This window comes from Amblyomma americanum, chromosome 6 (genome assembly GCF_052857255.1).
Source record: "Amblyomma americanum isolate KBUSLIRL-KWMA chromosome 6, ASM5285725v1, whole genome shotgun sequence".
NCBI lineage: Eukaryota > Metazoa > Arthropoda > Arachnida > Ixodida > Ixodidae > Amblyomma > Amblyomma americanum.
Window position 1 is genome coordinate 175613225 of NC_135502.1, and position 14411 is coordinate 175627635.

Consider the following 14411-nt stretch of genomic DNA (forward strand, 5'->3'; position numbering starts at 1 on the left):
GGTGCGCGCATCGCTGGACGTTTTTGTTTTGCTGCAATTGGACCCCTTCGCTCACGAACTCGGTACTAAACAGGCGGTTCTCGCTGTGGATGCGTCCGTTTATGCTGCTCGTGGTGCGGGTCTAGCTTTCATGGTGCGCGCATCGCTGGACGTATTTTTTTTGTTGCAATTGGACCCCTTCACTCACGAACTCGGTACTAAACAGGCGGTTCTCGCAGTTGATGCGCCCGTTTATGCTGCTCGTGGTGCGGGTCTAGCTTTCATGGTGCGCGCATCGCTGGACGTTTTTGTTTTGCTGCAATTGGACCGCTTCGGTCACGAACTGGGTACTAAACAGGCGGTTTTCGCTTTTGAAGCGACCGTGTATGCTGCTCGTTGTGCAGAACTAGCTTTCATGGTGCGCGCATCGCTGGACGTATTTGTTTTGTTCAATTGGAACCCTTCGCTCACAAACTCGGTACTAAACAGGCGGTTCTCTCTATTGAAGCGCCCGTTGATGCTGCTCGTGGTGCGGGTCTAGCTTTCATGGCGCGCGCATCGCTGGACGTATTTTTTTTTGCTGCTATTGGACCGCTTCGCTCTGGAACTCGGTACTAAACAGGCGGTTCTCGCCGTTGAAGCGCCCGTTTATACTGCTCGTGGTGCGGGTCTAGCTTTCACGGTGCGCGCATCGCTGGACGTATTTGTTTTGTTGCAATTGGACCCCTTCGCTCACGATCTCGGTACTAAACAGGCGGTTCTCGCTTTTGATGCGCCCTTTTTTGCTGCTCGTGGTGCAGGTCTAGCTTTCATGGTGCGCGCATCGCTGGATGTGTTTGTTTTGTTGCAATTGGACCCCTTCGCTCACGAACTCGGTACTAAACAAGCGGTTCTCGCTGTTGAAGCGCCCGTTTATGCAGCTCGTGGTGCAGGTCTAGCTTTCACGGTGCGCGCATCGCTGGATGTGTTTGTTTTGTCGCAATTGGACCCCTTCGCTCACGAACTCGGTACTAAACAAGCGGTTCTCGCTGTTGAAGCGCCCGTTTATGCAGCTCGTGGTGCAGGTCTAGCTTTCATGGTGCGCGCATCGCTGGACGTATTTGTTTTGTTGCAATTGGACCCCTTCACTCACGAACTCGGTACTAAACAGGCGGTTCTCGCTGTTGATGCGCCCGTTTATGCTGCTCATGGTGCAGGTCTAGCTTTCATGGTGTGCGCATCGCTGGACGTATTTGTTTTGTTGCAATTGGACCCCTTCGCTCACGAACTCGGTACTAAACAGGCGGTTCTCGCTGTTGATGCGCCCGTTTATGCTGCTCGTGGTGCAGGTCTAGCTTTCATGGTGCGCGCATCGCTGGACGTTTTTGTTTTGCTGCAATTGGACCCCTTCGCTCACGAACTCGGTACTAAACAGGCGGTTCTCGCTGTGGATGCGTCCGTTTATGCTGCTCGTGGTGCGGGTCTAGCTTTCATGGTGCGCGCATCGCTGGACGTATTTTTTTGTTGCAATTGGACCCCTTCACTCACGAACTCGGTACTAAACAGGCGGTTCTCGCTGTTGATGCGCCCTTTTTTGCTGCTCGTGGTGCAGGTCTAGCTTTCATGGTGCGCGCATCGCTGGACGTATTTGTTTTGTTGCAATTGGACCCCTTCACTCACGAACTCGGTACTAAACAGGCGGTTCTCGCTGTTGATGCGCCCGTTTATGCTGCTCGTGGTGCAGGTCTAGCTTTCATGGTGTGCGCATCGCTGGACGTATTTGTTTTGTTGCAATTGGACCTCTTCGCTCACGAACTCGGTACTAAACAGGCGGTTCTCGCTGTGGATGCGTCCTTTTATGCTGCTCGTGGTGCGGGTCTAGCTTTCATGGTGCGCGCATCGCTGGACGTATTTTTTTTTGCTGCAATTGGACCGCTCGCTCACGAACTCGGTACTAAACAAGCGGTTCTCGCTGTTGAAGCGCCCGTTTATGCAGCTCGTGGTGCAGGTCTAGCTTTCATGGTGCGCGCATCGCTGGACGTATTTGTTTTGTTGCAATTGGACCCCTTCACTCACGAATTCGGTACTAAACAGGCGGTTCTCTCTATTGAAGCGCCCGTTGATGCTGCTCGTGGTGCGGGTCTAGCGTTCATGGTGCGCGCATCGCTGGACGTATTTTTTTGCTGCAATTGGACCGCTTCGCTCTGGATCTCGGTACTAAACAGGCGGTCCTCGCTGTTGAAGCACCCGTTTATGCTGCTCGTGGTGCGGGTCTAGCTTTCATGGTGCGCGCATCGCTGGACGTATTTGTTTCGCTGCAATTGGACCGCTTCGCTCACGAACTCGGTACTAAACAGGCGGTTCTCGCTGTTGAAACGCCCGTTTATGCTGCTCGTGGTGCGGGTCTAGCTTTCACGGTGCCCGCATCGCTGGACGTATTTGTTTTGTTGCAATTGGACCGCTTCGCTCATGAACTCGGTACTAAACAAGCGGTTCTCGCTGTTGAAGCGCCCGTTTATGCTGCTCGTGGTGCAGGTCTAGCTTTCATGGTGCGCGCATCGCTGGACGTTTTTGTTTTGTTGCAATTGGACCGCTTCGCTCACGAACTCGGTACTAAACAGGCGGTTCTCGCTGTTGAAGCGCCCGTTTATGCTGCTCGTGGTGCGGGTCTAGCTTTCACGGTGCGCGCATCGCTGGATGTATTTGCTTTGTTGCACTTGGACCCCTTCGCTCACGAACTCGGTACTAAACAAGGGGTTCTCGCTGTTGAATCGCCCGTTTATGCTGCTCGTGGTGCAGGTCTAGCTTTCATGGTGCCCGCATCGCTGGACGTATTTGTTTTGCTACTATTGGACCGCTTCGCTCACGAACTCGGTACTAAACAGGCGGTTCTCGCTGTTGATGCGCCCGTTTATGCTGCTCGTGGTGCAGGTCTAGCTTTCATGGTGCGCGCATCGCTGGACGTTTTTGTTTTGCTGCAATTGGACCCCTTCGCTCACGAACTCGGTACTAAACAGGCGGTACTCGCTGTGGATGCGTCCGTTTATGCTGCTCGTGGTGCGGGTCTAGCTTTCATGGTGCGCGCATCGCTGGACGTATTTTTTTTGTTGCAATTGGACCCCTTCACTCACGAACTCGGTACTAAACAGGCGGTTCTCGCTGTTGATGCGCCCTTTTTTGCTGCTCGTGGTGCAGGTCTAGCTTTCATGGTGCGCGCATCGCTGGACGTATTTGTTTTGTTGCAATTGGACCCCTTCACTCACGAACTCGGTACTAAACAGGCGGTTCTCGCTGTTGATGCGCCCGTTTATGTTGCTCGTGGTGCAGGTCTAGCTTTCATGGTGTGCGCATCGCTGGACGTATTTGTTTTGTTGCAATTGGACCTCTTCGCTCACGAACTCGGTACTAAACAGGCGGTTCTCGCTGTGGATGCGTCCTTTTATGCTGCTCGTGGTGCGGGTCTAGCTTTCATGGTGCGCGCATCGCTGGACGTATTTTTTTTTGCTGCAATTGGACCGCTTCGCTCACGAACTCGGTACTAAACAAGCGGTTCTCGCTGTTGAAGCGCCCGTTTATGCAGCTCGTGGTGCAGGTCTAGCTTTCATGGTGCGCGCATCGCTGGACGTATTTGTTTTGTTGCAATTGGACCCCTTCACTCACGAATTCGGTACTAAACAGGCGGTTCTCTCTATAGAAGCGCCCGTTGATGCTGCTCGTGGTGCGGGTCTAGCGTTCATGGTGCGCGCATCGCTGGACGTATTTTTTTGCTGCAATTGGACCGCTTCGCTCTGGATCTCGGTACTAAACAGGCGGTACTCGCTGTTGAAGCACCCGTTTATGCTGCTCGTGGTGCGGGTCTAGCTTTCATGGTGCGCGCATCGCTGGACGTATTTGTTTTGCTGCAATTGGACCGCTTCGCTCAAGAACTCGGTACTAAACAGGCGGTTCCCGCTGTTGAAGCGCCCGTTTATGCTGCTCGTGGTGCGGGTCTAGCTTTCACGGTGCCCGCATCGCTGGACGTATTTGTTTTGTTGCAATTGGACCGCTTCGCTCAAGAACTCGGTACTAAACAGGCGGTTCTCGCTGTTGAAGCGCCCGTTTATGCTGCTCGTGGTGCGGGTCTAGCTTTCACGGTGCCCGCATCGCTGGACGTATTTGTTTTGTTGCAATTGGACCGCTTCGCTCATGAACTCGGTACTAAACAAGCGGTTCTCGCTGTTGAAGCGCCCGTTTATGCTGCTCGTGGTGCAGGTCTAGCTTTCATGGTGCGCGCATCGCTGGACGTTTTTGTTTTGTTGCAATTGGACCGCTTCGCTCACGAACTCGGTACTAAACAGGCGGTTCTCGCTGTTGAAGCGCCCGTTTATGCTGCTCGTGGTGCGGGTCTAGCTTTGACGGTGCGCGCGTCGCTGGATGTATTTGCTTTGTTGCAATTGGACCCCTTCGCTCACGAAATCGGTACTAAACAAGGGGTTCTCGCTGTTGAATCGCCCGTTTATGCTGCTCGTGGTGCAGGTCTAGCTTTCATAATGCCCGCATCGCTGGACGTATTTGTTTTGCTACTATTGGACCGCTTCGCTCACGAACCCGGTACTAAACAGGCGGTTCTCGCTGTTGAAGCGCCCGTTTATGCTGCTCGTGGTGCGGGTCTAGCTTTCACGGTGCCCGCATCGCTGGACGTATTTGTTTTGTTGCAATTGGACCGCTTCGCTCACGAACTCGGTACTAAACAGGCGGTTCTCGCTGTTGAAGCGCCCGTTTATGCTGCTCGTGGTGCGGGTCTAGCTTTCACGGTGCCCGCATCGCTGGACGTATTTGTTTTGTTGCAATTGGACCGCTTCGCTCACGAACTCGGTACTAAACAAGCGGTTCTCGCTGTTGAAGCGCCCGTTTATGCTGCTCGTGGTGCGGGTCTAGCTTTCACGGTGCCCGCATCGCTGGACGTATTTGTTTTGTTGCAATTGGACCGCTTCGCTCACGAACTCGGTACTAAACAAGCGGTTCTCGCTGTTGAAGCGCCCGTTTATGCTGCTCGTGGTGCAGGTCTAGCTTTCATGGTGCGCGCATCGCTGGACGTTTTTGTTTTGTTGCAATTGGACCCCTTCGCTCACGAACTCGGTACTAAACAGGCGGTTCTCGCTGTTGAAGCGCCCGTTTATGCTGCTCGTGGTGCAGGTCTAGCTTTCATGGTGCGCGCATCGCTGGACGTTTTTGTTTTGCTGCAATTGGACCGCTTCGCTCACGAACTCGGTACTAAATAAGCGGTTCTCGCTGTTGAAGCGCCCGTTTATGCTGCTCGTGGTGCGGGTCTAGCTTTCACAATGCGAGCATCGCTGGACGTTTTTGTTTTGCTGCAATTGGACCGCTTCGCTATCGAACTCGGTACTAAACAGGCGGTTCTCGCTGTTGAAGCGCCCTTTTATGCTGCTCGTGGTGCAGGTCTAGCTTTCATGGTGCGCGCATCGCTGGACGTTTTTGTTTTGCTGCAATTGGACCGCTTCGCTATCAAACTCGGTACTAAACAGGCGGTTCTCGCTGTTGAAGCGCCCGTTTATGCTGCTCGTGGTGCAGGTCTAGCTTTCATGGTGCGCGCATCGCTGGACGTTTTTGTTTTGCTGCAATTGGACCGCTTCGCTATCGAACTCGGTACTAAACAGGCGGTTCTCGCTGTTGAAGTGCCCTTTTATGCTGCTCGTGGTGCAGGTCTAGCTTTCATGGTGCGCGCATCGCTGGACGTTTTTGTTTTGCTGCAATTGGACCGCTTCGCTCACGAACTCGGTACTAAACAAGCGGTTCTCGCTGTTGAAGCGCCCGTTTATGCTGCTCGTGGTGCGGGTCTAGCTTTCATGGTGCGCGCATCGCTGGACGTATTTTTTTTGTTGCAATTGGACCCCTTCACTCACGAACTCGGTACTAAACAGGCGGTTCTCGCTGTGGATGCGCCCGTTTATGCTGCTCGTGGTGCAGGTCTAGCTTTCATGGTGCGCGCATCGCTGGACGTTTTTGTTTTGCTGCAATTGGACCGCTTCGCTATCAAACTCGGTACTAAACAGGCGGTTCTCGCTGTTGATTCTCCCTTTTATGCTGCTCGTGGTGCAGGTCTAGCTTTCATGGTGCGCGCATCGCTGGACGTTTTTGTTTTGCTGCAATTGGACCGCTTCGCTATCAAACTCGGTACTAAACAGGCGGTTCTCGCTGTTGATTCTCCCTTTTATGCTGCTCGTGGTGCAGGTCTAGCTTTCATGGTGCGCGCATCGCTGGACGTTTTTGTTTTGCTGCAATTGGACCCCTTCGCTCACGAACTCGGTACTAAACAGGCGGTTCTCGCTGTGGATGCGTGCTTTTATGCTGCTCGTGGTGCGGGTCTAGCTTTCATGGTGCGCGCATCGCTGGACGTATTTTTTTTTTGCTGCAATTGGACCGCTTCGCTCACGAACTCGGTACTAAACAAGCGGTTCTCGCTGTTGAAGCGCCCGTTTATGCAGCTCGTGGTGCAGGTCTAGCTTTCATGGTGCGCGCATCGCTGGACGTATTTGTTTTGTTGCAATTGGACCCCTTCACTCACGAATTCGGTACTAAACAGGCGGTTCTCTCTATTGAAGCGCCCGTTGATGCTGCTCGTGGTGCGGGTCTAGCGTTTATGGTGCGCGCATCGCTGGACGTATTTTTTTGCTGCAATTGGACCGCTTCGCTCTGGAACTCGGTACTAAACAGGCGGTCCTCGCTGTTGAAGCACCCGTTTATGCTGCTCGTGGTGCGGGTCTAGCTTTCATGGTGCGCGCATCGCTGGACGTTTTTGTTTTGCTGCAATTGGACCGCTTCGCTATCGAACTCGGTAATAAACAGGCGGTTCTCGCTGTTGAAGCGCCCGTTTATGCTGCTCGTGGTGCGGGTCTAGCTTTCATGGTGCGCGCATCGCTGGACGTTTTTGTTTTGCTGCAATTGGACCGCTTCGCTCACGAACTCGGTACTAAACAAGCGGTTCTCGCTGTTGAAGCGCCCTTTTATGCTGCTCGTGGTGCAGGTCTAGCTTTCATGGTGCGCGCATCGCTGACGTTTTTGTTTTGCTGCAATTGGACCGCTTCGCTATCGAACTCGGTAATAAACAGGCGGTTCTCGCTGTTGAAGCGCCCGTTTATGCTGCTCGTGGTGCGGGTCTAGCTTTCACGGTGCGCGCATCGCAGAACGTATTTGTTTTGTTGCAATTGGACCCCTTCGCTCACGAACTCGGTACTAAACAGGCGGTTCTCGCTGTTGAGGCGCCCTTTTTTGCTGCTCGTGGTGCAGGTCTAGCTTTCATGGTGCGCGCATCGCTGGATGTGTTTGTTTTGCTCCAATTGGACCCCTTCGCTCACGAACTCGGTACTAAATAAGCGGTTCTCGCTGTTGAAGCGCCCGTTTATGCAGCTCGTGGTGCAGGTCTAGCTTTCATGGTGCGCGCATCGCTGGATGTGTTTGTTTTGTTGCAATTGGACCCCTTCGCTCACGAACTCGGTACTAAACAAGCGGTTCTCGCTGTTGAAGCGCCCGTTTATGCTGCTCGTGGTGCGGGTCTAGCTTTCATGGTGCGCGCATCGCTGGACGTATTTTTTTTGTTGCAATTGGACCCCTTCACTCACGAACTCGGTACTAAACAGGCGGTTCTCGCTGTGGATGCGCCCGTTTATGCTGCTCGTGGTGCAGGTCTAGCTTTCATGGTGCGCGCATCGCTGGACGTTTTTGTTTTGCTGCAATTGGACCGCTTCGCTATCAAACTCGGTACTAAACAGGCGGTTCTCGCTGTTGATTCTCCCTTTTATGCTGCTCGTGGTGCAGGTCTAGCTTTCATGGTGCGCGCATCGCTGGACGTTTTTGTTTTGCTGCAATTGGACCGCTTCGCTATCAAACTCGGTACTAAACAGGCGGTTCTCGCTGTTGATTCTCCCTTTTATGCTGCTCGTGGTGCAGGTCTAGCTTTCATGGTGCGCGCATCGCTGGACGTTTTTGTTTTGCTGCAATTGGACCCCTTCGCTCACGAACTCGGTACTAAACAGGCGGTTCTCGCTGTGGATGCGTGCTTTTATGCTGCTCGTGGTGCGGGTCTAGCTTTCATGGTGCGCGCATCGCTGGACGTATTTTTTTTTTGCTGCAATTGGACCGCTTCGCTCACGAACTCGGTACTAAACAAGCGGTTCTCGCTGTTGAAGCGCCCGTTTATGCAGCTCGTGGTGCAGGTCTAGCTTTCATGGTGCGCGCATCGCTGGACGTATTTGTTTTGTTGCAATTGGACCCCTTCACTCACGAATTCGGTACTAAACAGGCGGTTCTCTCTATTGAAGCGCCCGTTGATGCTGCTCGTGGTGCGGGTCTAGCGTTTATGGTGCGCGCATCGCTGGACGTATTTTTTTGCTGCAATTGGACCGCTTCGCTCTGGAACTCGGTACTAAACAGGCGGTCCTCGCTGTTGAAGCACCCGTTTATGCTGCTCGTGGTGCGGGTCTAGCTTTCATGGTGCGCGCATCGCTGGATGTATTTGTTTTGTTGCAATTGGACCCCTTCGCTCACGAACTCGGTACTAATCAGGCGGTTCTCGCTGTTGATGCGCCCGTTTATGCTGCTCGTGGTGCAGGTCTAGCTTTCATGGTGTGCGCATCGCTGGACGTATTTGTTTCTTTGCAATTGGACCCCTTCGCTCACGAACTCGGTACTAAACAGGTGGTTCTCGCTGTTGATGCGCCCTTTTTTGCTGCTCGTGGTGCAGGTCTAGCTTTCATGGTGCGCGCGTCACTGGATGTGTTTGTTTTGTTGCAATTGGACACCTTCGCTCACGAAATCGGTACTAAACAGGCGGTTCTCGCTGTTGATTCTCCCTTTTATGCTGCTCGTGGTGCAGGTCTAGCTTTCATGGTGCGCGCATCGCTGGACGTTTTTGTTTTGCTGCAATTGGACCGCTTCGCTATCGAAGTCGGTACTAAACAGGCGGTTCTCGCTGTTGAAGCGCCCTTTTATGCTGCTCGTGGTGCAGGTCTAGCTTTCATGGTGCGCGCATCGCTGGACGTTTTTGTTTTGCTGCAATTGGACCGCTTCGCTATCGAACTCGGTAATAAACAGGCGGTTCTCGCTGTTGAAGCGCCCGTTTATGCTGCTCGTGGTGCGGGTCTAGCTTTCATGGTGCGCGCATCGCTGGACGTTTTTTTTTGCTGCAATTGGACCGCTTCGCTCACGAACTCGGTACTAAACAAGCGGTTCTCGCTGTTGAAGCGCCCTTTTATGCTGCTCGTGGTGCAGGTCTAGCTTTCATGGTGCGCGCATCGCTGACGTTTTTGTTTTGCTGCAATTGGACCGCTTCGCTATCGAACTCGGTAATAAACAGGCGGTTCTCGCTGTTGAAGCGCCCGTTTATGCTGCTCGTGGTGCGGGTCTAGCTTTCACGGTGCGCGCATCGCAGAACGTATTTGTTTTGTTGCAATTGGACCCCTTCGCTCACGAACTCGGTACTAAACAGGCGGTTCTCGCTGTTGAGGCGCCCTTTTTTGCTGCTCGTGGTGCAGGTCTAGCTTTCATGGTGCGCGCATCGCTGGATGTGTTTGTTTTGCTCCAATTGGACCCCTTCGCTCACGAACTCGGTACTAAATAAGCGGTTCTCGCTGTTGAAGCGCCCGTTTATGCAGCTCGTGGTGCAGGTCTAGCTTTCATGGTGCGCGCATCGCTGGATGTGTTTGTTTTGTTGCAATTGGACCCCTTCGCTCTCGAACTCGGTACTAAACAGGCGGTTCTCGCTGTTGAAGTGCCCGTTTATGCAGCTCGTGGTGCAGGTCTAGCTTTCATGGTGTGCGCATCGCTGGACGTATTTGTTTTTTTGCAATTGGACCCCTTCGCTCACGAACTCGGTACTAAACAGGCGGTTCTCGCTGTTGATGCGCCCTTTTTTGCTGCTCGTGGTGCAGGTCTAGCTTTCATGGTGCGCGCATCACTGGATGTGTTTGTGTTGTTGCAATTGGACCCCTTCGCTCACGAACTCGGTACTAAACAAGCGGTTCTCGCTGTTGAAGCGCCCGTTTATGCAGCTCGTGGTGCAGGTCTAGCTTTCATGGTGCGCGCATTGCTGGCCGTATTTGTTTTGTTGCAATTGGACCCCTTCGCTCACGAACTCGGTACTAAACAGGTGGTTCTCGCTATTGAAGGGCCCGTTCATGCTGCTCGTGGTGCAGGTCTAGCTTTCATGGTGTGCGCATCGCTGGACGTATTTGTTTTGTTGCAATTGGACCCCTTCGCTCACGATCTCGGTACTAAACAGGCGGTTCTCGCAGTTGATGCGCCCGTTTATGCTGCTCGTGGTGCGGGTCTAGCTTTCATGGTGCGCGCATCGCTGGACGTTTTTGTTTTGCTGCAATTGGACCGCTTCGGTCACGAACTGGGTACTAAACAGGCGGTTTTCGCTTTTGAAGCGACCGTGTATGCTGCTCGTTGTGCAGAACTAGCTTTCATGGTGCGCGCATCGCTGGACGTATTTGTTTTGTTCAATTGGAACCCTTCGCTCACAAACTCGGTACTAAACAGGCGGTTCTCTCTATTGAAGCGCCCGTTGATGCTGCTCGTGGTGCGGGTCTAGCTTTCATGGTGCGCGCATCGCTGGACGTATTTTTTTTTGCTGCTATTGGACCGCTTCGCTCTGGAACTCGGTACTAAACAGGCGGTTCTCGCCGTTGAAGCGCCCGTTTATACTGCTCGTGGTGCGGGTCTAGCTTTCACGGTGCGCGCATCGCTGGACGTATTTGTTTTGTTGCAATTGGACCCCTTCGCTCACGATCTCGGTACTAAACAGGCGGTTCTCGCTGTTGATGCGCCCTTTTTTGCTGCTCGTGGTGCAGGTCTAGCTTTCATGGTGCGCGCATCGCTGGATGTGTTTGTTTTGTTGCAATTGGACCCCTTCGCTCACGAACTCGGTACTAAACAAGCGGTTCTCGCTGTTGAAGCGCCCGTTTATGCAGCTCGTGGTGCAGGTCTAGCTTTCATGGTGCGCGCATCGCTGGACGTATTTGTTTTGTTGCAATTGGACCCCTTCGCTCACGAACTCGGTACTAAACAAGCGGTTCTCGCTGTTGAAGCGCCCGTTTATGCAGCTCGTGGTGCAGGTCTAGCTTTCATGGTGCGCGCATCGCTGGACGTATTTGTTTTGTTGCAATTGGACCCCTTCACTCACGAACTCGGTACTAAACAGGCGGTTCTCGCTGTTGATGCGCCCGTTTATGCTGCTCATGGTGCAGGTCGAGCTTTCATGGTGTGCGCATCGCTGGACGTATTTGTTTTGTTGCAATTGGACCCCTTCGCTCACGAACTCGGTACTAAACAGGCGGTTCTCGCTGTTGATGCGCCCGTTTATGCTGCTCGTGGTGCAGGTCTAGCTTTCATGGTGCGCGCATCGCTGGACGTTTTTGTTTTGCTGCAATTGGACCCCTTCGCTCACGAACTCGGTACTAAACAGGCGGTTCTCGCTGTGGATGCGTCCGTTTATGCTGCTCGTGGTGCGGGTCTAGCTTTCATGGTGCGCGCATCGCTGGACGTATTTTTTTTTGTTGCAATTGGACCCCTTCACTCACGAACTCGGTACTAAACAGGCGGTTCTCGCTGTGGATGCGCCCGTTTATGCTGCTCGTGGTGCAGGTCTAGCTTTCATGGTGTGCGCATCGCTGGACGTATTTGTTTAGTTGCAATTGGACCCCTTCGCTCACGAACTCGGTACTAAACAGGCGGTTCTCGCTGTTGATGCGCCCGTTTATGCTGCTCGTGGTGCAGGTCTAGCTTTCATGGTGCGCGCATCGCTGGACGTTTTTGTTTTGCTGCAATTGGACCCCTTCGCTCACGAACTCGGTACTAAACAGGCGGTTCTCGCTGTGGATGCGTCCTTTTATGCTGCTCGTGGTGCGGGTCTAGCTTTCATGGTGCGCGCATCGCTGGACGTATTTTTTTTTGCTGCAATTGGACCGCTTCGCTCACGAACTCGGTACTAAACAAGCGGTTCTCGCTGTTGAAGCGCCCGTTTATGCAGCTCGTGGTGCAGGTCTAGCTTTCATGGTGTGCGCATCGCTGGACGTATTTGTTTTGTTGCAATTGGACCCCTTCACTAACGAATTCGGTACTAAACAGGCGGTTCTCTCTATTGAAGCGCCCGTTGATGCTGCTCGTGGTGCGGGTCTAGCGTTAATGGTGCGCGCATCGCTGGACGTATTTTTTTGCTGCAATTGGACCTCTTCGCTCTGGAACTCGGTACTAAACAGGCGGTCCTCGCTGTTGAAGCACCCGTTTATGCTGCTCGTGGTGCGGGTCTAGCTTTCATGGTGCGCGCATCGCTGGACGTATTTGTTTTGCTGCAATTGGACCGCTTCGCTCTGGAACTCGGTACTAAACAGGCGGTCCTCGCTGTTGAAGCACCCGTTTATGCTGCTCGTGGTGCGGGTCTAGCTTTCATGGTGCGCGCATCGCTGGACGTATTTGTTTTGCTGCAATTGGACCGCTTCGCTCTGGAACTCGGTACTAAACAGGCGGTCCTCGCTGTTGAAGCACCCGTTTATGCTGCTCGTGGTGCGGGTCTAGCGTTAATGGTGCGCGCATCGCTGGACGTATTTGTTTTGCTGCAATTGGACCGCTTCGCTCTGGAACTCGGTACTAAACAGGCGGTCCTCGCTGTTGAAGCACCCGTTTATGCTGCTCGTGGTGCGGGTCTAGCTTTCATGGTGCGCGCATCGCTGGACGTATTTGTTTTGCTGCAATTGGACCGCTTCGCTCACGAACTCGGTACTAAACAGGCGGTTCTCGCTGTTGAAGCGCCCGTTTATGCTGCTCGTTGTGCGGGTCTAGCTTTCGCGGTGCGCGCATCGCTGGATGTGTTTGTTTTGTTGCAATTGGACCCCTTCGCTCTCGAACTCGGTACTAAACAGGCGGTTCTCGCTGTTGAAGCTCCCGTTTATGCAGCTCGTGGTGCAGGTCTAGCATTCATGGTGCGCGCATCGCTGGATGTATTTGTTTTGTTGCAATTGGACCCCTTCGCTCACGAACTCGGTACTAATCAGGCGGTTCTCGCTGTTGATGCGCCCGTTTATGCTGCTCGTGGTGCAGGTCTAGCTTTCATGGTGTGCGCATCGCTGGACGTATTTGTTTCTTTGCAATTGGACCCCTTTGCTCACGAACTCGGTACTAAACAGGTGGTTCTCGCTGTTGATGCGCCCTTTTTTGCTGCTCGTGGTGCAGGTCTAGCTTTCATGGTGCGCGCATCACTGGATGTGTTTGTTTTGTTGCAATTGGACCCCTTCGCTCACGAACTCGGTACTAAACAGGCGGTTCTCGCTGTTGATTCTCCCTTTTATGCTGCTCGTGGTGCAGGTCTAGCTTTCATGGTGCGCGCATCGCTGGACGTTTTTGTTTTGCTGCAATTGGACCGCTTCGCTATCGAAGTCGGTACTAAACAGGCGGTTCTCGCTGTTGAAGCGCCCTTTTATGCTGCTCGTGGTGCAGGTCTAGCTTTCATGGTGCGCGCATCGCTGGACGTTCTTGTTTTGCTGCAATTGGACCGCTTCGCTATCGAACTCGGTACTAAACAGGCGGTTCTCGCTGTTGAAGCGCCCTTTTATGCTGCTCGTGGTGCGGGTCTAGCTTTCATGGTGCGCGCATCGCTGGACGCTTTTGTTTTGCTGCAATTGGACCGCTTCGCTCACGAACTCGGTACTAAACAAGCGGTTCTCGCTGTTGAAGCGCCCTTTTATGCTGCTCGTGGTGCAGGTCTAGCTTTCATGGTGCGCGCATCGCTGATGTTTTTGTTTTGCCTCAATTGGACCGCTTCGCTCACGAACTCGGTACTAAACAAGCGGTTCTCGCTGTTGAAGCGCCCTTTTATGCTGCTCTTGGTGCAGGTCTCGCTTTCATGGTGCGCGCATCGCTGGACGTTTTTGTTTTGCTGCAATTGGACCGCTTCGCTCACGAACTCGGTACTAAACAAGCGGTTCTCGCTGTTGAAGCGCCCCTTTATGCTGCTCGTGGTGCAGGTCTAGCTTTCGTGGTGCGCGCATCGCTGACGTTTTTGTTTTGCTGCAATTGGACCGCTTCGCTATCGAACTCGGTAATAAACAGGCGGTTCTCGCTGTTGAAGCGCCCTTTTATGCTGCTCGTGGTGCGGGTCTAGCTTTCATGGTGCGCGCATCGCAGAACGTATTTGTTTTGTTGCAATTGGACCCCTTCGCTCACGAACTCGGTACTAAACAGGCGGTTCTCGCTGTTGAGGCGCCCTTTTTTGCTGCTCGTGGTGCAGGTCTAGCTTTCATGGTGCGCGCATTGCTGGCCGTATTTGTTTTGTTGCAATTGGACCCCTACGCTCACGAACTCGGTACTAAACAGGTGGTTCTCGCTATTGAAGGGCCCGTTGATGCTGCTCGTGGTGCAGGTCTAGCTTTCATGGTGTGCGCATCGCTGGACGTATTTGT